General features: G+C 35.0%; 1 protein-coding gene across 12 annotated transcripts in view; it reads right to left on the reverse strand.

The window, feature by feature from the left end:
- The window catches only part of SLC16A7 (solute carrier family 16 member 7), a 220,122-nt gene extending 203,013 nt beyond the window's left edge, over positions 1–17,109 (reverse strand). For 8 of the 12 annotated variants that reach the window (XM_031940993.1, XM_031940990.1, XM_031940983.1 and 5 more), the window contains exon 1: positions 16,902–17,109. The gene's annotated coding sequence lies outside the window, so the exon portion shown is untranslated. Of the gene's footprint in view, positions 1–16,630; positions 16,810–16,901 lie in introns of those variants that run through there. The other 4 variants (XM_031940994.1, XM_031940992.1, XM_031940986.1 and 1 more) reach the window with 2 other exon arrangements.
- Positions 17,110–22,360: the final 5,251 nt, after the last annotated feature.

A 22,360-nucleotide genomic window follows, 5' to 3' on the forward strand; every position in this document is an offset into this window, starting at 1 on the left:
GGCATCCCTTCAATTCCTATTCCTTGCCACCACAAAAAGAACTACTATAAATATTTTGTCCATGTGAGTCCTTTCCATTTTTTTTAATGATCTTCTTGACTTACAGATCTAGAAATGGTATTGCTGGATAAAAGGTCATGTACAATTTTATAGCTTTTTAGTTATAGTTCTAAGTTGTTCTCAAGAATGGTTGGGTCATTTCACAAGTACACCAAGAGTGTATTACTATTCCAATTTTCCCACATCCCCTTCAACATTTATCATTTTCTTTTTCTGTCTTATTAGCCAATCTGATAGGTGTAAGGTAGAACTTCAGAGATGTTTTAATGTGCATTTATCTAATTAATAAATACTCAGACTTTAAATGGCTTACCACAGATCTCACTGATAACATGTCAAAAGGTTAAACATAAACTGTTATTTCTGTCTTCTGGACCAGTTCTCTTTGCACTATGATATGCTAAGCTGAGAATGAGTTTTTCTTTCTTGAAGTATATGTATGACCATATGATACATATGTTGTATTGTGAAAACTTGTTCATATATGGAGTTGCATCAAAAAATACATAGAATGTAAGAAGAACCAAACAGAGTTCTTTTAAGATTTTTTAAGTTCTTTTAAGATTAGTTGACAGTTGTGCAGTGGATGGATTAAAGAGAAAGAAGGCACTTGAAGCAATAAGACCAATAAGGAGGATATTAGAATAGTTCAACTAAGAGTTGATGAGGACCTGAGCTAGGATATCCTCTTTGTAATTGAGAGAAGGGATAGATGAGAGAAATGTTGCCTAGGTAGAATCAACAAAACTAAGTAGAGGATATATTTTTGATGTTCAGTCATTTTAATTAAATCTTAATTCTGACTTTTAACAGTATCAGGTAAGGCATTTTACCTCTTCAAGCTTCATTTTCTCCATCTGTAAAATGTGCAAAACAATTCTGAGCCTACCACACAATATGTTTACTGTGAGGAAAGAATTTTTTTAAATTTTTTTTCTTATAGCTTTTTATTTACAAGATATATGCATAGGTGATTTTTCAGCATTGACATTGATTCAGCAAATACTTTTGTTCCAACTTTTTCCCTCCTTCCCCCCACCTCTTCCCCCAGATGGCAGGTTGACCAATAGATGTTAAATATGTTAAAGTACAATATGTATACATGTCCAAACAGCTATTTTTCTGTAGAAAAAGAGTGGGACTTTGAAATAGTGTACAATAAGCCTGTGAAGGAAATCAAAAATGCAGGTGGACAAAAATAGAGGGCTTGGGAATTCTATGTAGTGGTTCATAGTCATCTCCTAGAGTTCTTTCCCTGGGTGTAGCTGTTTCAGTTCATTACTGCACTACTGGAACTGATTTGGTTCATTTCATTGTTGAAGAGGGCCACGTCCATCAGAATTGATCATCATATAGTATTGTTGTTGAAGTATATAATGATCTTCTGGTCCTGCTCATTTCACTCAGCATCAGTTCATGTAAGTCTCTCCAGGCCTTTCTGAAATCATCCTGCTGGTCATTTCTTACAGCACAATAATATTCCATAATATTCATATACCATAATTTATTCAGCCATTCTCCAATTGATGGGCATCCACTCAGTGAGGAAAGGATTTTTTAAACCTTAAAATCTCATGTAAATTTGTCATTTTTATCACAAGCTGTGTGGTCTCAAACAAGACATAGACATAAGTAGGAGTCATCTAAGTAAGCTCAGTTCTTCACATGTAAAATGGTCACAATTCCTGCCTCACATGGTGGTTAGGAAAATCAAATAAGACAAAGGTAACAAAATATTTTATAAATTGTAAAGTACTAAGTAAAAGTAGTGTGTTGTTAGTAAGATGGCTCTAACTCAGGATTTTGTTTAATAAGTGTACATGCTTAAATACAGCAAAAAAAGTATATAATAGGAAGTTAATAATTGCCTTAATAGACTGTATTAGGATATGTTACAAAGTACTAGAAGACCATAAACTAGTTTTCATAAATAGAATACAGCTAGTAAACCTTCTTTGATCCAATTTTACACAAAAAGAGAAGTCAACTTTAACTTAATAAGATCAATACAGGAAATTCACAATATCATTTCAAACAAAGAATATTTCTCCTTCACAGCACAAATTCTCTCCAAATTCTACAAAAGAGCATGGATAAAAGATCTGAATAAACAGTTCTTTAATGAAATTAAATGACACAGCTACCAGTAATTATAAGATGAAATGCTGCTGATGCCTGTACCAACCAGAATAAAACATTGTCATATAACTGATAGGTAAGATTTAGATTGAAGAGGACAGTATAGATCTCCATATAATGAGATATATATTTTTTCTCCTTTGGGACAAGAGATCTAGGAAATGTGCCATACACACTATATAGTGAGAAAAAGTTATCATGAAAGTTAGGGCATCAAAGTTAAGCAAAAATTAAAAGGATATTATAAATAAAAATATATTTCCCCACACATTGAACTCCTTGTCCTGGGAATTCAAATTTTTTTTCTAATGATTTTCTGTTGACTAGAACTTTTCTCTAATATAATGGTAAACTAGTCATTTTATAATTTCAGTTTTATAACTTATTCCTACTGAATAGTCCTTGTTTGTAACATTATGAAATTTCAGTTTAAAAAATTAAATAATTAAGAAACTACAATGAATATAGTTTCACAGTCTAAGAAAATGGTATTAACAATTTTGCACCAAAAAAGTGGATTTAAAAGGAAATTTGAAAAAAATAAAAAAAAAGTTTCCATAAAAAATAGATAAAAAGGCTTCTACTTGAATCCCTTCTTCCTGTTCTGGGCTCATCTCATTTTCCATCTGTACTGTCTTTTCCAGATATACATACTTTTGGAGAAGTTCCACAAAGTGTCTATCCAAATGAATGTCAAAATCTGAGCAAAACAAATTTTTCATTCATTTGATTTTTCTTTTGTGAGTAGACAAGCCAAATTACATGGTGAGTTATGAGAGATCTTTTCCAAAATGCTCGAAATGTTCTGGGGCTTGATTCAATGAGAACAATGTCATTTGCAAAGAAGAAACCCTGAAGAACTCAACTATCTATAGGGAATCCCTTCCTGATTTGGACTCTGGACTATATCTACTCCATCAAAATAACAGCTTTGGATAACTTTTTTTTTTTTCTGTTTAGTCTCCTCCCCCACCCCCAAAACACACACAAACTTTACAGGTAAAGAAACTGAGGGGCAGCTAAGTGGCATAATAGATAGAATACCAGTACTGAAGTCAGGAAGACCTGAGTTCAAATCTGATTTCAGACACTTAATATGCCCTTGCTGTGTGAACCTGGGCAAGTCACTTAATCCCAATTGCCTCAGCCAAAAAAAAAAAAAAAAAAAAAGAAAAAGAAAGAAAGAAGGAAAAAAAAAAGAAAAGAAACTGAAATCTAGTTAAATTATTTGCCTACGGTCATACAGGTAGGAAGCATTTAAGGCAGCATCTATCTGAACATAGATCATCTATTTGTAGAATAAGTAAATATCCTCCAGCACCTGGATATATATATCCAGCATGATGCCTTCTATAACCTCCACAAAGCTAGATATTTTTGTTTAAGCTAAGTTTTGTATCTCCTCTAGTGCCCTAAGTATGGTGCTCTACTTATAGAAAGCACTAAATGAATGTCTGTTGAATTAAGAACAGATGTTTCTTGACTTATATAGAAAACCAAAAGTTCATTTTGCCCCTCTCATAGATAGTAAATAGGTATTATTAGCCCTATATCTCCATGTAAAGATAAAGAATGATTTTTTCAAAGATATAAAGTGCATAGTAGAATTGAGAATATAATTGATGTGAACATAGAAAACTAGACTCTTGGGAGGCTATGATTACTAGGAAGAAGGATAGGATATATTTGAAAATAAAGGCATTTTGAAAATAAAATGTCAATAATTAAAAAAAAGAGGAAATCAGGAAATGTCATGTCCTATTATCATATATTAACTTGTAAACCTTTAGCAATAATATGCAAAGGATTTCTGGGATCAGTTGAGATTAGGTCTAGATAAATCAGTAATTGAAGATCTCTGAAAGTGAAAAATGAGTTACAACTTCAAGACCCAGAAAACTTTCCTGCCTGACAACCTGAAAAGACATATACTGGATTAAATTAAAAGCCTACACATTAAAGTAAAATGGATGACAATGGAATAAACAAAATAGATGACTAGCAAATATAGTATTGACTAGAATTAAAAAAACAAACAAAAAAATTAATGATGGTTACAAAGTTCACATAGTCCCAAAGAAGCTGGAAGGTCAGCAATTTGCCTTATTTGTATATAGGAGTGTTCTCTCCACTATGCATGGTTCTAAGGAAGATAGAAAAATAAACAAGATGTACTCATGATTGTTATCTTAAAGACCTTACAGTCTTATAGATGGAAATAAAATATATACAAAAAGAAAAGAAATTAGAAAAAAGCAAAAATATGAGAGAAATATGAAGTGTTCTAGAGATAGATGAATTGCCAGTGTATAGGTGAGCTACAGCTAACACTTATTTTTATAGTTTAACTTATAGTATAGTTAAAAGTTACTTATTTTGATATTAACCTCATTATCTACACATCAAAGTTTTGAGATAAATACTACCTTATTATTGCCCCATTTCACATATTAAGAAACTAAGGCTGATATCTTGACTCATGGCCATATAGCTAGTAAGAGAAAGAATCTGAATTTGAAAATAGACTTTCTGATTTCAATAATAAAGCTCTTTCTACTGCAGCATCTTGCTTCTAAAATACAACTAGCCTTCTTTCTTCTCAATTTTAATTCAGATGCTACCTTTTGATGCACTTTAATCAAGTTTTCAAATGAGGCAAACAACACTCAAAATCAGATTAATTTAAACCCATTCCTAGTTCAGTTGTTATTTTAAGCTGCCTGATTTGAGGGTTACCAGAATTAATCTGATCATTCACAGTTCATAGAATTAATCTTATTGAGAAGAGGATTATACACAATGAAGTGTTAAAAAAAAAAACAACAACACTGTAGGCATTTCTCTCATCCTTTTAATTCTGTTCTTTGTTGTTGTTGCTGTTGTTTGAAAGGGTCAAGCTTTTATTTTATTTCCTACAGAATGTGTTAATCTGTTCTTGACTAGCACATTTTAATTCAATTCAATTCAACAAATATTAAGCATTCCTATAATAATACTTAAACTTTCTTGCTAATCTAAGGTTTATACAATGCTTTTTTTTAGAGCAATACTTTATTATAGAACAACATGTACAAATGTATATACATTATGTGTTGTATATACTCATTTATATGCTTATTAATTAATCAAAAAGACTTTGATAAGTATAAAGAAGAGGAATAAAATGTTATGAGAGTACTGAAGATAAAAAGATTACTTCTTGTAAAAATCAAGGAATATTTTTTAGAAATAATGACTTTTGGAATGACTAATGAATAGATGATAGATATTTTGATTTGATTAGATAGGTAAAATATTGAAGTATTACTATATGCCAGGTACTGAGCTTTTGAGTTGGGCCTCCAGTAATAGCTACAATTTTAGCAGGTAGAGATGGGCAAAGAAAATATTGAGAGATTATTGTTTTTGTTTGTCCTTTGCTCTCAAAGAGGGCCATGATATCAAGGAGGTAATGGCCTGACATGCAAGTGAATTGGATTTAAGTAAAGTAGGATTATGCAAAGTTTCCAGCTTTACTTTCTCCTCCAGAGATATCTGGGTCCAGTAGCAAAATACAGATCTGGATGATTAAAGACGGTTCTGAATGAAGTGAAAGATCTTGGTCTTTAACAGATCTCAGTTTGACTGAAGCAATGCCTAATCAGTGATTAAGAAACAATATGAGGAAAGACACAAAGACAGAAATATATAGGGAATCTTTGGGAAAAAACAAGTAGCAATACTTTACCTTTAGTGAAAGGCTATGTGGAAAGAAACAGCATGAAATAAAGCTACAAAGATAAAGTGAAGTTAAAAAACAAGTTTGGAAAATAGATTAAGCATATTCTATATGATAGGAAACTATTGCAAGATCTGTTTGTTTAAACTGAGAAGTAAGAATTACACTAACAGTATACTATGGCAACAGTGGAAATAGAATAGAATATTAATGAAAGCAACAAAATATATATTTTTAAAAGTAAACAAGCTAACCAAGCTGAAACCCAAAGCACCCTGAGGGAGATAAGTAGCATCATGTGCCAGTCAAGTCAACCCATCCAGACTATCTCCCCTGAAATGTTGATGGAGAAAACTCAAGAGACCTAGTAATCTAAAAAACTCCTGTAATGTGTTGTTTTTCCCATTTGGTAGGTAAGACCTTGAGAGCAGGTATCCTTTCCTATTTTCTAATTTTTATCTGCAGGGTTTAGCACAATAATGAACATATAAATGTGTATATGCATATTTATAAAATATGTATTTTTTTGTGCATACCTTTTGATTCAGCAGTGTCAATATTGGGTCTATATACCAACAAAAGATCATAAAAGAGGAAAAAGAACCCACATGTGCAAAAATGTTTGTAGCAGTTCTTTTTGTGATAGCAAAGAAATGGAAAATGAGTTGATGTCCATGGGAGAATGGCTAAAGAAGTTATGGTATATGAATGTAATGGGATATTATTGTTCTATAAGAAATGATGATCAAGCTGATTTCAGAAAAGACTGGAAAGACTTATATGAACTAATGCTGAATGAAATGAACAGAACATTGTACACAGTAACAGCAAGCTTATATGATTTTCAACTATGATAAACTCAGTTCTTCAGTGTCTTTGTGTCCAAGACAATTTAAATAGATTTGGGATAGAAAATGTCATTTGTATCCAGAGAGAGAACTGCTCAGTTGTTTCAAAAAAGACATTTCAATTCTCTTAGTGGGAGTTCCTATGTCTATATAATGACAGCATTTGATTAGGTGACTTTTAGGTCACTTTCAACTCTAAAATTTTATAAAGGATAATCCTGTTTCAAATCTTTAGGGTCCTAAGAAAAAAAAGTCTGGCATTCTGATAATTTTTATACAGCATACTCAGTTAATCTGAGGTTCTATATAGATCATAAATATTGCCCATAGAGATAAGGCTATAGATGGAGGATGTAGACAACAACTTAAATTAGCTCCTAGAATATAAAATTGTAAAGAATGCTGTTTTTATTTTGTTGTGTTTTATTTGAAACCTGGTCTCAATATCTTGTCCAGATTTTAACGGCTCCCAATATTGATAGGATACAAACTTTAACCAGTTTCATTTTTACCAAACTAGACCAGTTTGCCCCTCTATAGGTATCCTGATAGCCCTCCACTCTTTTTTTTTTTTTTAATTATAGCTTTTTATTTACAAGATATACGCATGGGTAATTTTTCAGCATTGACCCTTGCAAAACCTTCTGTTCCAACTTTTCCCCTCCTTCTCCCACTCTCTCCCCCAGATAGCCGGTAGACCAATACATGTTAAATATGTTAAAGTATATGTTAAATACAATATATGTATACATACCCATACAATTATTTTGCTGCATAAGAAAAATCAGATTTTTAAATAATGTAAAATTAACCTGAGAAGGAAATCAAAAATGCAAGCAGACAAAAACAGAGGGATTGGAAATGCTATGTAGTGGTTCACACTCATTTCCCAGAGTTCTTTCACTGGATGTAGCTGGTTCTATTCATTATTGAACAAATGGAACTGATTTAATTCATCTCATTGTTGAAGAGAGCCACGACCATCAGAAATGATCATCATATAGTATTGTTGTTGAAGTATATAATGATCTCCTGGTTCTGCTCATTTTACTCAGCATCAGTTCATGTAAGTCTCTCCAGGCCTTTCTGAAATTTTCCTGCTCATCATTTCTTACAGAACAATAATATTCTATAACATTCATATACCACAATTTATTCAGCCATTCTCCAATTGATGGGTATCCACTCAATTTCCAGTTTCTAGCCACTACAAAGAGTGGGCCTCCACTCTTAAGGAATCACTATATAGGTGTCAGAGTTAATGTAGAGGCCTGATCAGCTTTATCCCCACTAAAGCTCAGAATTCCTGAACTCAAACAATCCCATAGTCTCAGCCCTCTTGGGGATAGCTATTGTAGACTACCACATCAGCCAAGAATGTTGCTTCCTAAGGAAAAGTTGTGAGGGAAACATAAGTGATGAAAGCATCATGAATATATATGATTTATTAAAATAAACTTTTCTAGTTATGTGTAAAATTGTGGTTAAAAAGATTTAATGTTTAATTAGTTTGAATGATTAAGAAACTGTCACTTTTTTCCCCTTTTCAGGACATTTGAAAACTAAAGTTACTAATGTCATTTGACAGAAACAAATCTGTGTATAAGTCCTGATTTGAATGTCTGTTAATATGCGTTTCACTCAGAAAAGGAAAATCTTAGTAAAAAGTTATAATAATAAACTAAACAAGCAGTTATGACTGAAAGAGGTTTCAACTATGTTTAAAACAAATGTCTGAAAATTTTCTTTAATGGACTATTAATGTGTCTAATTAATGGCAGGCATTCCTTATGTTATAGGTAGTCAAATGTCCATTGAAACTTTTCTGTAGTTATAAAAAATGTGGCTAAATGTCTTTGCCTTTCCTCTGAATCGTTCATCCTTTTCTATATATTGTTTTGACATGTTCTTCAGAAACATGGAAGCTGTTCAGTTTTAGATCAACAAAAATCTGAAAATAAGCCTGAAAAAAGATATATAAAATATTAATTGATTTAAATTGAATTAAATTTGAGGATTGTTTGTGTCACCGTTCACAGGTTAACTATGAGGAGTGTGATTATCATGATTCTGTCTACAGCTGCAACTTAATGTGTCTGTCCACAATTTATATTACAATCCAGTTTGAACAAAGAATTCTAGTCTCATAAATTCCCTTATTGAGATAATATTCCCAGAGGAAAATTTTAAAATTTTGTGAGCTAAGTAGGTATTTGGGTGCATCTATTTTTGTCAATGAATTTCATCCTAAGAACTTTGTTCTTAACTGTGAGGTCCTAATGTTCATATTCAGTCAATAGTTAACCTCGCATATACACTAGTAGTGTTCCAGCCTGTATTGTAACCCAATGCAAACAATAATTCACAACTGAAAAATTACCTGCCCCAGGAAAATTCTTTATAGTTTTAGCACCTACAACAAAACTTAAATATCTAGCACATTTATAGAAAATGAAACTGGAGTTTGAAGATATAAAATGTTTTCACCAAGATCAAACAGGTCATATTTATAGATTAAGACACATGGTAAGAGGCAGGTAGGTGGTGCAGTGGATAGAGCACTAGCTCTGAAGTCAGGAGAAGCTGAGTTCAAAATTTGGCTCAGACACTTAGCACTTCCTGGCTGTGTGACCCTGGGCAAGTCACTTAACCCCAATTGCCTCAGGGGGAAAAAAAAGACAAATGGATAAGTAAAATAGAAGAAATATGAAGAAAAAACAAAGTCAATGGGAATGTAATGGAAGAGAATGGAAGAAATATGGAACAGAAGGAACAGGGAATGGAAGAGAAAGTAGGGCTAGGGAAAAGAAGAAAAGAAAGAGATAGAAAAGGAAGAGAAACTGCAGTGACTTTCAAAAATTAGGGCTAGAGCCACAAACCTGCTCAAACAAATGCTTAAACAATGCAATGAATGGACTATAAATGAATTACCTAAAATATTATTGTATAATAATAATAATGATAATAATAACTAAGTTTAAAAGTTAAATAAATAAATTATATTAATAACAATAATGATAATAATAACGAAAGTTTAAATAAAAGTTAAATAACTAAAGTTAAATAAAACTAAGTTAAATTATACTAAGCATTTTACGATTCATTTAATCTTTCCAACAAACCTAGGAAATAGGTACTACTATTATCTCCATTTAACAGATAAGGAAACTGAGGTAAACAGGGGTTAAGTGATTTGCCCAAAATCATATATTTAGTAAGTCTCTAAGACTAAATTAAAACTCAGGTTTCCTTGACTCTAATGTAAATGCTCTATATATTGCACCATCTAGTTAGTTCAAAGTGTCCCTAAGTTGTATGAGTTTTACCAGAAACACACCTTTGTTAAAGATTTCAATGTATTGCACATATTTAGAAATGTACTCACATAACTCTTTATTTCAAGTACCTTTTGAGTATTTCATTTCCCAGATGCTATCTCTCCATCTCTAGGAAAGACCTAAAATTCTCCTTCCTTCAAGCCAGTATGAGAAAGCACCTTTCTTTAGATAGTCTTTCATACATATTCTTTCTCTGATTTGTATGTCTAATTTCCCAAGCCACTCAGACCATCCCAGTTCACAAATAATAATTCTTTTCTCCAGGTCTATTAACCGAGCACAACTTCCTAGGGTTGCCTTTGTAATCTAAGGAAGAATTTTCCTTTCTAAAAAAAATCTATGCTTTGTGCAAAATCAGGTAATTCTTGTGCTTGGATTTTTTTTGTAGTTAAGATTCTTCCTTTTGCCAAGGTATCTTACAGACCAGGGCTGGGTCCCTGACATAGAAATGCTATAATATGCTTTGCAAATAGTACATATTTACATATACATAAATATTACATATGTATTACATATATGTAATTCTTTGCAGGCAAAATACTATAATTTGCCTAAACAACAATTTTTTTTTCTTTGACAAAGATTTCAAGTCCACTAATATGTATTAATTACCTACTATGTGCAAAACACTGCATTATGTGCAAAAAAATTACTTATATGAATACAGTGCTGTTGCCATTTTTTAAATAAAGCGCATAATATACATATTATTTGATACAATTATATCAAATAGGCCAGGTGACCATTATTATCCATGCTTTAAAGCTGAGGAAACTGAGGGTCAAATTGGATAAGAAATTAGCCCAAGTTCATGTAACTATCAACTCTTTGAGGTAGAATATGAGGCCCCATGTGTTATAACAAATCTAAGAACCTTTCTCCTACAATATGGTATTTCTCATTCTGTTAAAAAGAAAATAAATGGTCATTTTTCTCCTATTCATAAAGAATGTTTTTTCTTTGGAAGGGATTTATCCTCAAATACAATGAGTTTAATCTTGACCATATACAAAAATATAAATATATATACACATATATATACATGTATACATATATGTGTAACATTTTTATTGCCAGATATTTTATTTCATAACTCTGAACATTAATTTGGTCATTAATAATAAACAATGTCTCTCCTAGAAAGAATTCTAACATCCTAAAATGTCTGAAAAATCACTTTGTTAAATGTTCAATTCAATTCAATAAACATTTATTATATTACAAATGCTCTCTGTGTGAGTACTGTGATAAGTATTCCTTGTTCTCCAAGAGCTTATAATCTAATAAAAAATATTCTTTTTCCACAATGCTTATTTTAGAAAATTTATACAAACATAATATTATCTGAACTCTTTGGGGGGGAAGGAGGGAATGGGGAGGAGGTATGGAAGAGGCAATTAGGATTAAGTGACCTACCCAGGTCACACAACTATTAAGTGTCCAAGCCAAATTTGAACTCAGGTCCTTGACACCTTAACTAATGCTCCACCTGCTGTACCACTGACCTGCCTCTCATCTAGCCTCATTTTATTAATCTTACCTCTTCCATACTTTAAATGCACCAAAAACATAGGAACTCTCTCCACCATTCAGAACACAGCCTAACAATAATTAACTATGAAGGAACTCCATGAAGCCTAGCAGAGTTAAGTGATTTACATGTGGTCACATAGGTAGTGAAATAATCTGGACAAGAAACTAGGTCTTTCTGCCTGAGAGTTAGGCTTTCTAGTCACAATATCATGTTGCTAGACTACACTAACTTATATTAGTGGCAATTAATAGTAATTAATATTATATGTTATGATATATTATCATCAGAGATTTGTACCCAGAGTAGAAATCAGTTTTGAAAATTTCATTCAACTGTGCTATTAAGATCCAAAAATCTTTAAAAGAAAATAACCATTGTAATCTACCAGTTTTTCAAATACACATTTAAAAAAAAAAAAAACAAATGATTTCTTTATATGCACATTCAAAATCTGACCTTTATTTTCCATGGAAAGGGTCTTAAAGAAAAACAAAAAACCGTGACATTTCCAAAATGGAATTTCTAGTTTAGAGCATTGCAACACATACACATTTTGTTTTGGGGCTGGTTAAAATAACTGCTCAAAAGTTTTGGCCAAAATTTCATCAGACCAGCTGCCCATAGCTGCCACTCATATGCCCTGCAAGGCTTCCAGGAACTTTTTTGGGATTTCAGCGATTGCCCAATGGAACATTTGCAAAAGCATTTTTGGAATTAAATCAGACAAGTCATTTTCAAAAATGTTTGTATGGCTGACTTTCCTGATAATATGAATATTTGTTCCCTCAAGTTTTCCAAATGCACCTATACATATCTCACCTGGTTTTATCAGAACCTGGTTAATTTATATTGACTTGTAATTAATTTTTTTTCACCTATTATTCATAATTTATTTTCCACATTATTTTTACTTCTTCATTGCTTCCAGTGAAGTGCTTCATTATATTCTAGAGGAAACTGTTTTTTTTTGACTGTAGATGGTACAATGTAGTTAGCATTCTGATCTTGACTCTTTCTGAATTCAAATCTGCTGTCAGACATTTACTAGGTGTGTGACCCTGCACCAGTCACTTAACTTGCTTGGTCTGAGTGATGGTGATATGAAATCTATGAAATGGTGATAATAATTGTACCAACTAACAGAGTGGTAGAGAAGATCAGATGAATATCTGTAAAATGCTTAGAAAAAGCACTTTTTTACATATGAATGTCTGTAAAGTGCTTAAAAAACTATGCAAATGTTTACTGTTAATGCAATTGTTATTTAAGGACAGGACAGAGGAGTCCAAGCTTTATCAGATCTTACCAAGCTAAAGCAAGTAATGAGGATGAATGTCAATTCTTCATAGATAAGATAAACTGGGATGATGTTCCTTAGTAAGTTGTTCAATCATTTCTCAGTCATGTCCCCTATAGGTGATTTTCTTGGAAAAGATAATAAAGTAGTTTACCAACTTCAACTCTTTTTACAATTGAGGTTACTGAGGTAAACAAGTTAAATGACTTACTTAAGGTCACACAGTTAGTGTCTGACACCAGATTTGAATTCAGTAAATTGACCTTCTTGACTGTAGGCCCAAAGCTCTATCCACTGTACCACCTAGCTGCCCTACTTACTAAATTAGCTACAGGGTAATAGATGGTTCATCTATACACAGCTACTCTTGAAAAACATCTGCTAGGCTGTGGAGGGATTTCAATCAGCATCAATTGGCATACTGCTGGCACCAATGAAATTAACAGACCCTTGAAGTGCTTGTGGCAAACTAAATTAGGCAGCCTGAATGACAGTATTTATTAGACTATTCATTCTTTATTATGATTGAGTAGCACTGTGGTCATTTATTTAAGACAGAAACTTGGTAGTTGTTCAAGGGCATTAGATGGGTTCCTATGCATAAAGAAAGTTTAGTTACTACATAGAGGCTTAAAGCTGTAAGTTTTTTGGCTTGATCCAATGTAATCCAATATCTGAAAGTGCAGTGTGTCCTAGGTAACCACATCAATGAAAGTATATTCATTGAATGTTTTACTGCACAATACAACATCATGTGATGGCTAATGAAAAAATCATGATTTCAAAAGTTCTTAGTTTTCTGACAAAGGTTAAACCAGGCACAAAATAATAATTTTTTTTTCAAGCTTACCTTGTACATACTGGGCATTTATTTAATCAATCAGCATACAAGGAGCACAGTTCTTGCCTGTGTGCTAGACAATGTTTATTCTCAAAGCACAAGGTGGAGACGACTTTCTGGTGAGCCTTCCAAACTATGTCCTTAGGCCAAACTTTCACTCAGTTTCAAGCCTGAATCAAAGAAGCTTCTGGCTCCAACTCAGCACATCTTTGAAAAGGAAGGGCAGTCATGCAGTGAGTTGCTGACACACTTAAAGTGAGGGGGGAAAGTAAAGTAATCTTCCCAAGTTTTTAGAGGTTACAGCATCTCAGGATGTGAAATTTGCATCAGAAGGTTAGGAATTACAGAAAGATTAGTGGAAAGTACCCTTTTTATGACTTCTCAGTACATGTTCCCCTGAGACACAGAAAACAGAACATTTTCTATCTTGTTGCTTCAATTAATTCCTAAGGGCCTTCTGCTATAAATTGTTTCATCTAAAAGTAAAAAAAAAATTGGGCTTAGTATCTTGAAAATTCCAGCATTCTATTCCTGTATAAACTTTGTTAAAAGGAAGATCCAATGGAGGTTTTTTTTTTCTTCTAAAGTGCTGAATTAGGCATGAAAATCTTGATTCAAATAGTAGTTTCCTCCTTTAACAACTCCTTATGTGACCATGGATCATCTGTAACTTAACCCTCTCCAATATTCAGGTTCTTTATCTGTAAAATGGAAATTATAACACTATAATGCTGTGTATTTGACAAATAGATTTTTAAAAAATTCATAATTCTTAATAGTGCAAATATAAATATGTTACTACTATCACTGCTTATTTCTCACATTGACTTTTGAGATAAGTATCATTTTGAAATGAAGGGGAATTGGGTTGAAAGTTCAATAGCATAAGAGGCAGGTTCATTTAGTAGATATCAAATTGAAATAATCAGGAAACCTTATTTAAATCCTATTTTTATCCATCACTGACTTATGTGTGTACTGAAAACTTGACTTCTCCTTAAAATGGATATAATATTTGCCCCTCCTTCCTCCCAAAGTGTTTTGTTCCTGTTTTTGTTCAGGATTAGGTTGGATATAATGGTTGATTCCTATATTTCAATTTCAGCTTCATTGTAAAAAGGAGATTTAGTAAAGTCCCATCAAACTCATGTAAATTCCCTAGGATCCCACTTGGCATAATAAAAATAGGGCAGTGTTTTACCCATAGTAGCTAACATTAGTTGAACTGAATTGATGCATAATTTGAGATTATTATCCTGTGAAACGTTACTCTTTCGAGTTAGGATTAAGTTGCTGAGGATGGTTACAGAATCTCCTTTTCCAGAAGCCGTTTTCAAACGACTCTTTGGGTTTGATATAGCTAGGCACAGTCGTATCTTAGAGACAGAGGATTGGACTAGTTGCCTCACCGAATCAAATAGACTTGTGTTCTCATTCCTGCTCTCGATTTGCCCCAGTGCTTGAGGTCTCAATGACACAGCAAATCCATCCCAACATGCCTCGTACAAGTTTGCTACCGTCTGAACTCGGTGATTGGGCTGATAGCCATAAGGTTCCCCAGTCTGACTGCCAAGAAAAGGGCATCCAATGTCCCGGTCTCCCTCTTTCTTAACCTCTGTTCTCATGTCCTCATCATCAGTTCCCCGTTAATTCCCATGGGCCGTTTCCTATTGGCCAGCCCGAGGGAGGGGTCCATGAGATAATAACCTACAGCTAAACTCATTGCTCGTTGCGCATTCCCGCCCTTGTCCCAGACTAGCCCAGCCTCTAGAGCCAGGAAGGCAGGCAGATAGTGTGTGTAAGAAGGCGGGAGAGGGAACAGCCTTCCAGAAACCTTTCCTCATTTGCCCTTTCTTCCATTCCCCACCCTCTTTAGAGCAATCTCAAAATCCCCGTCCCAGCCTTAACGGAAAAAGGCGGCCACCGGAATGACTCGGCTTACTTGTGCCTTTGCCAACCACGGCTAAGGCACCCAATCTCGTTGGCGGAGAAATAGACGAGACAGAGTGGGGGAAAAGGGGGCGGAGGCAATAGGCCTTGCGACAGTCGCCTGAGAGATGAGGACACTCGCACGTGAGAAGCACAACCACCTGGCCAGGACTAGGGGCAGCCAGCTCTGCGCAGCTGGCCCCATGGCAGCTCGTGGTCCTGATTGGGAGGAGCCAGCGGTAGCAACTCTTGCCTTCCTCGGCTACTGCGGCAGCCGCCGGGGTCAGTGTCACTAGTCGTTCCTTCCCATTCTCTCCGGGCTCCTCAGTCTATTGGTCGATTCTCCTTCATCCCAGGCATACACCTTCTATCCACCAACTCCCCATCCCCCATTCCCATTCTCTAGTAGAGGCAGAGAAAAGAGGCCATCCAAAACTCTCTCTCAGCCCCAATCAACTTGAGTCTTTGCTGAAAATGAACCCTCCAACACCAGCACCAGCACTACCCCTCCTCCCCTTTGCCGCACCGGCGCCATCCTCGTGAGCTGTAGTCCTTGCCCGCCTACGTCCCGGTTTCTGTTATAAGATGCTTGTGAGATGCAAAGACAGGATACACAAAGTCTAGCTGCCGAGTAGGAGCCGAAACCGTGAGTCTTGAGGCGAAAAGGCTAGGGAATCTCCCGTGCAAAATCCCCCACAACCTCCACGACCATCCCCCAGCAAGATGGGGGCCCCGTCCTTGCACCAAACACGCGCCCACGGGAGCACACCCAAGACTGGCAGTTCTTGTATATGCCACCCCTCCACCCCCACCCCCTTGCCTCCTATTATTACAAGCGCGCCCATTGAAACAATGTTGAGGCTGAGACCCCCGTGCTGGCTGTGAGCGTGCTAAACACACACACACACACACACACACACACTCACATACTCCTCTGGGTGCAGCTTCAGCTTTTTGTCTATATATGGACTCTCCTCCCAGCACTCTGGTAGCATATATGTCACAACGTGCACACAATGGGCATTCCTAGTACACACTCGCGCAGCCCTTCACTTTAAGGGCATCTGCGAGCACCGAAAGTCTCCTTTCTCCTTCTCTTCCTTTTTCTCCTCCTCCTCCTCCTCCTCCTCCTCCTCCTCCTCCTCTTCCTCCTCTTCCTTCTCCTCCTCCTCCCCGTTTTACCCGGTGTGTACTTACTTTACCTGGTGTCTAGCTCGGGGTGAGTGAGTGGGCGCTCGGCTCTTTGCGTGCCCCCCCCCCCCGCCGCAGCCGGTTCTTTTCGCTGTCACAGGGTGAATGGATTTATTTATTTATTTATTTCCCTTGACGTGTCCTCGCCAGCCGCAGCCAAAGTAGGAGGAGGAGGAGGCAAAGACTGGGAGGGGAGGTGGAGGACTGGTGAATGCCCTTGTGTATGCCTCCTGGGTTTTGTGTGTGTGTGTGTGTGTGTGTGTGTGTGTGTGTGTGTGTGTAGAAAAAAAAGGAAGGGCAGCAGGCGGCGGGAGGGAGGTAGAGAGAAAAAGGAAGGAAGAGAGGCTTCATGGGCCAGCAGGGCTACAGTGTAAAACCTTCCTACTACCTCCCCAAACCTGTCCTGAGTAACTGAGCATGCCCAGTTCAAATCTTACATATAGACTTTCCATGGACTAAGGACATTCGCTTCCACTTTTTCCCGGATTTTAGCGGTGACCTAAAGGCTAGTCCATAGGCAACTCCTAGGCAAAGCAGAGAGATAACTAGACAATCCTGATCTGCATAGTCTATAAATTTGGGAGACAGGTGTATTGCGGCACCTCCTAGACATCTAGGTGAATAAAGCAAGACCATTAAGATCAGCAAAAATATGCTGTCTGCTGGAAAAGGAGATAGCTGGGATCTTGAGTGAACGAAAGAGTTCTTTGCCCGCAGGTAGAATTAGTAGTCCGCACTAGGTTCTTCAGGCACCCAACCAAATCATTCTAGTAAAGGATAATGGAAGAGAGATGGAAAAAATAAATTACAGGAAGCAGTGGAAACAGTTTGTAAAAGTTTTCCTTCTTGTAATTCTGAGGTCACTAAATGATAGGATTCCTTCAAAAGGCTTTTTTTTTTTTTTTTTTGAGTGAGAAATCTTAAATCTGAGATTTAAATGGTATATATAAAATTTTCCTTTCCTGAGGGAGAACAGAGACTAATTTGTAACTTTTAGAATTCTCCAGGAGTACTGAGTAGTTAAGTGACTTGTACAAAGCTAATATGTGTCAGAAATAAGACAAGTAAAATCTCTTTTACTGCAAAAGTGAGTGGCTGTCTCCTATACCATTCTTGCTGCTGCCCAAACCTTAGAAAAGTAAGACATTTAGTTAACTGGAAAGTGAATAATTATAAGAATAACAATAAATTTGCATTTTTTGTTTAGTTCAAAAGCAGCCCCATGCTTTCTAACTTCCCCCTTTTTTATTTCACTAAAATAAATATAATTATATTTCTGTATAATTTCTGCTGACTGAAGGAAAACTTCTTTTAGAGAAGATGAAAATTGCAAGGACAAATAATAATTTTCTACAATTAAGAAAGTCAGGTTTTCCTGTATTTAATCTAAAATTGATCCTTAAAGTTGTTCAGAAGATAAAATAGCAGACTTGAATTAAGGACATAGTTTTTCTATCCATTCCTTTCAAAGAATAAGTGGTTTTGCAAATTATTTAACACCTGTCCATCATGACCTAAAAATATGATTTTGGACTAGCTTTGTTTCTGGTTTGTTTCCAAGAGTTCAGAAGGCAATCTCTCTCAGAGAGAGTATTTTGGAAAAGCAAATAAATAAATGAGCTACCAGGCAAATGAATAAATAGATAAATGAGCTAGATTTGGAAAAACAACTACCAAAAAATGAATGGGAAATACAATCCTTTTAAATAAGACTGTACATGAAGTAACTTTTTAAGGTCCAAGACTTTCAAAACAGAAGAGCAGCAACAGCTGTTTTCCATGGAACTACTGTCCAAGAGCACAGAATTTTCTTAGAAAACAAGAGGACAACTAGAATGTCAGAATATGCTTTGTAAACATTCAGTACAGTAACTCAAAGAAGAACTTGAAAGGTCAGCTGCATATATGTAGGTATGTATATTATGTGTTATATATATGCTTAATATATATGTCTAATCCATGCACCTACACAGATGGACATATATATACATACACATGTATATGTACACCTTATATAAATAAATATAATAAGCTAATACTTATTTTGTGCTTGCTATGTCCCAAGCATTGTGTTAAGTACTTTATAGTTATTTCATTTATTGCTAACAACTCTGGGAGATAGGTGCTATTATCAACAACATTTTACAGATGAGAAAATTGAGGCAAAGGTTAAGTCAACTATGCAGTATCATAAAGCTGATGTGTCTAAGGCCAGATTTTAACTCAGGTCTTTTTTTCTCCATGCCCTATATTCACTACACCACCTACCTGCCTATTTATGTCCATACATTTGTATATGTATGAGTATGTATTACACACATGTATGTATGTGCATAAGTATATGCACCCGGTGTACTATATATATAAATGTATTTGTTAATACACAGATGTACATAAATATGTATATATACATTTGTAGGGAGGGATTATTAAACTTTTTCTCTATTTCTTCTAGCAAATTTCCTTCATTTATTTCTTACCCTTCCTTCCTTTTTTGTCCTTTCTTTTGTTTAAAAACATATTTCCTCATTCTCTTTATTTTCTAGCTAGTAGCTTCTAAGTCCTCATAATTCTTTATCAATTAGAGGCACCTGGTGACATAGCAGATAAAGCACTGGGCCTGGAATCAGTTTAAATCTAGCCTCAGATATTTGCAATCTGTGTTCTCCTGGGCAAGACACTTAACCTCTGTTTGTCTTGGTTTCCTCAACAATAAAATGGGATGATGATATAACATCTACATTGACAGAGATGTTGTAAGGATCAAATGGGACAGTGCTCATAAAAGTCCTTAGCATAGAACCAGGAACATAGTAGGCCCTATATAAATGCTGATTCCCTCTCTGAAAAATTACCAGTCACAACTAGTCAACCTTTCTTTGACTAGTGTTTGGGTATTAATATCAGGACTATTAAGCCTTTATCCATTCTATCCACTACTGGACCACAGTTAATGATGGAAGATTTCTTTGAACATTTGCCTGTAAATTGTCAGGAATAAAAGAAACAGCAAAAGGGAAATCTGAGCATATCAATTATTAACAAAATTAGCAGTTGCATAACAAATTGGATCCAGGGCCCCTCAGTAGGCATGAGAACCCAAAATAGCCATTCACAAAAAACTTTGTTATAATCAATAATCAGGAAAAAAGTCAAGTTAAATAATCTTAAACAAAAGTCTATTTTTTTTCTCTCTGATTAGCCAAAGCATTAAAAAACTAAACAGTATTAATAGCAACCTGTTCCAGAATATTTTATGGTTTTTCCAAAAACAGTTTTTGGTCACTACTAAACTTCTCTATTCCTATAAAAGCTTATCCATTAGATAAATGGAAATAGCAGAGAAAAAGCAGGAATTTTACTTGAGCTCTCCCAAGTTTCTCTTCAAAGAACTTTAGATAATAATTAAAAACAAATTCTGGAGTGACAGAAAACACAGACTAGGATAAGGTGAAAAACTTCCCCAGCCCCAAGACAAAAACAAACAGGAAAGATTCTACTGGGGTAAGTGGAATGCAGTCCTGTCAAGGCTGTAAACCAGTAAAGAAGCAGTAGACCTTGGGGATGATGGAATCAGTAACAACAGCAGCAACAGTTTCAGAGCTCTGAAGCCATAGGTGAAAAAGGGAGTCAAACAACTTATCAAAGGGATTATAATGGTCCTTTTGCTAGCATTGGGTTCAGGCCTCTGAATTGCCTATGCCTGGATCCAGGCCACAGTCCCAAGTCAGAGTACTGGATCACAGTCCCAGAGCAAAAAGATGATCACTAGCACACCAGAGTTTAATAATTACGGAATGGAAAAGAGTGCTTTTGATCACTCACAGACCAGAGCATAGGCCAGGGGAATACAAACATACCTCTCATCACATAATCTTGAAAAAAACTAAAAATGTCTAGATCTCCAGAGCAAGTTCTGAGAGCAGTGGCCAGAAAGAGCTGACACTTGGGGGCATCCCTGAAACAGAGCCTCACTTTAATATAATTTTTAAAAGGCTCAAAAATAAGCAAATAAAAGAAAAATAATGAAGTATATTATAGAAAATTACTTTGGAGACAAGGAAGATTAAAACACAAATTCAGAAGAAAACAAGATCAAATTGTAACATTCAAAGCCTCAATAAAAATATAAATTGGCTTCATACTCAAATATTTCATAGAAAAATTCAAAAATAATTTTCATTCTTTTTTTTTTTTAAGAAAATTGAAATTATGTGACCTACCCAGGGTGACATAGCTAGTAAATGTTAAATTTCTGAGGTGAAGGTTGAACTCAGGTCTTCTTGACTCCAATCTGACATCCACTGTGCCATCTAGCAATCCCTCAAAAATAATTTTAAAAAATAAGAGAGAGAGAGAAAATTTTGGGGTAAGAAATGAGAACAATGGAAGAAAATCATGAATAAAGAATCCACAGTTTGGTAAAGGAGGCACAAAAATATTGAAGCAAATAATACCCTAATAGGTCAAAAGGTAAGAGATAAACAATAATTCAATGAAGAGAACTCCTTAAAAAGCAAAATTGGCCAAATGAAAAAGAAGGCACAAAAACAAAATGAAGAAAATAATTCATTAAAAATTAGAATTGGTAACATAGAAACTAATGACTCCACCAGACATAAAGAAATAATAACAGAAAATAAAAAGAATGAAAAAATGGAATATGAGAAATATTTCATTGAAGAAACAACTGAACTGAAAAATAGACCCAGAAGAGATCATTTAAGAACTATTTGACCACCCAAAAGCCATGATTAAAAAAAGCAAAAGAAGGCATGGACATTTTAAAAGAAACTATGGGAAAACTGCCCTGATATTCTAGAACCAGAGGGCAAAATAAAGATTAAAAGAATCAATCCAGCATCCCCTGATTAAGATCCCAAATGAAAATTTCAGAAAAATTATAGCCAATTTCTAGAGCTCCCAGGTTATAGACAAAATATTGTGAGCAGTCAGAAAAAAATAAATAAACAGTTCAGATATCATGGAGCCACAGCCATGATAACCCAAGATTTAGCAGCTTCTACATTAAAGGAATAGAGAACTTGGAATAAACTATTCCAGAGGGCAAGGGAGCTAAGATGACAACAATTATAACCAAGAACCACCAAAGCTAAATGTACTTCTTCAGAGGGAAAGATGGATATTCAGTGAAACAGAAGACTTTCAAGCATTCCTGATGAAAAGACCAAAGTTGGACAGAAATTTGATTTTGAAATGCAAGAATCAAAAGTAACATGAAATTGTAAACCGGAAAGAGAAAACAAATGATTTCATAAGATTAAGCTGTTTGTGTATTCCTCCATGAGAAAGATACATGTAACTCAATAACTTTCTTGGTATTAGGGCAATTAAAAGGAGTGTGCATAGACAGAGGACATGGATGTGAGTTGAATGACTGGATGATATCTAAAAAAGGGAAGGGTGGAGATAGATGAATGCACAAGGAGAAGAGGAAAAGGAGA

The sequence above is a fragment of the Sarcophilus harrisii genome, chromosome 5 (genome assembly GCF_902635505.1).
Source record: "Sarcophilus harrisii chromosome 5, mSarHar1.11, whole genome shotgun sequence".
Taxonomy (NCBI): Eukaryota; Metazoa; Chordata; class Mammalia; order Dasyuromorphia; family Dasyuridae; genus Sarcophilus; species Sarcophilus harrisii.